We start from the raw sequence: 1052 nt of genomic DNA on the forward strand, positions 1-1052 counted from the left end.
AATTGTTAGAAACTTATATGGTTAAAACAAGACATGCGACAACTCTCTTGATTGTTGCATCAATCATCTTTATTTAGTTAAGAAATTCTGTGGAAAAACCTTTTATTTAGCTTCATTTCTCAACTTTATTTTGTTTTTATTTGTGCTACTGTAGCATATGTAATATAACTCAAAGTGTTGGAATGTAACCACGGTATTCCTCATCCATAAGTGAGGTTAATAATATATATCTTAAAAAAATATATGTAAAAAAGAAATTTATTTGAACCACACACTTCTTCCTCTCGTATCTTTGACCTTATTAACATGTATGGGCCAAGATTGCACAGTTTGTAGTTCTTCTGGTTCTAGGCCTTGTGAAACACGCATTACAAAATGCCAGTTTGTTTGGGTTCTCTCCCAGTCTCCAAACTATGGGGATCTTTGCCTGCTTTTATGAGTAACCAATCGAGTACATTTGAAACAAACAATGTTGCAAGATTCTAGAGAGAAAATTACTTATATGCAATTCCAATTTTCTAAAGCTAGTTCAGTTCTCTTGAAAAATGGCAACAAAATGGTCATTTTATATTGTTACTCAACCAGCCAAAGCCATTTTGTACTATTGTGATTAGCCCATAAAAAGTGTATCTTTTAGAAACTTTAAAGTTATGCCTACCATTGGCGAAGACATTTTACAATCTGGCTTGCACTTTTGGAAAGAATTTGAAACCTCTCTTTTAGTACTTTACTCCCTCATGTCTCTTCCCCAAGTGCACACAACAAATCTATCTCTAACATCCTGCAAGAACTCAAGGGCCTTGAGGAATGAAGAAAAAATCAAAATATCAAATGGGCATGGTGATGGTGATTTGATGCCTTTGATTCTTTTCTGCATACTACTTGGTTTTCGGTGTTATTTCTTGGGTAAAGCCAAAGGTAGACAAGAATTCCGCACCAATGGTCAAATTTATGGGATACCAACTCCAACCCAAAGAATTCCAGGTGTAGGAGCACTTAATTCTTACCCCCTCCAACCCCATTCCAAGCCTCACAACTCTACCCATGTTTGA

General features: G+C 35.6%; 1 pseudogene; it reads left to right on the forward strand.

Annotated features, from left to right (window-relative positions):
• The first annotated feature begins 831 nt into the window (after positions 1-831).
• On the forward strand, positions 832-1052 carry LOC122276126 (annotated as a pseudogene).

This window comes from Carya illinoinensis, chromosome 9 (genome assembly GCF_018687715.1).
Source record: "Carya illinoinensis cultivar Pawnee chromosome 9, C.illinoinensisPawnee_v1, whole genome shotgun sequence".
Lineage (NCBI taxonomy): Eukaryota > Viridiplantae > Streptophyta > Magnoliopsida > Fagales > Juglandaceae > Carya > Carya illinoinensis.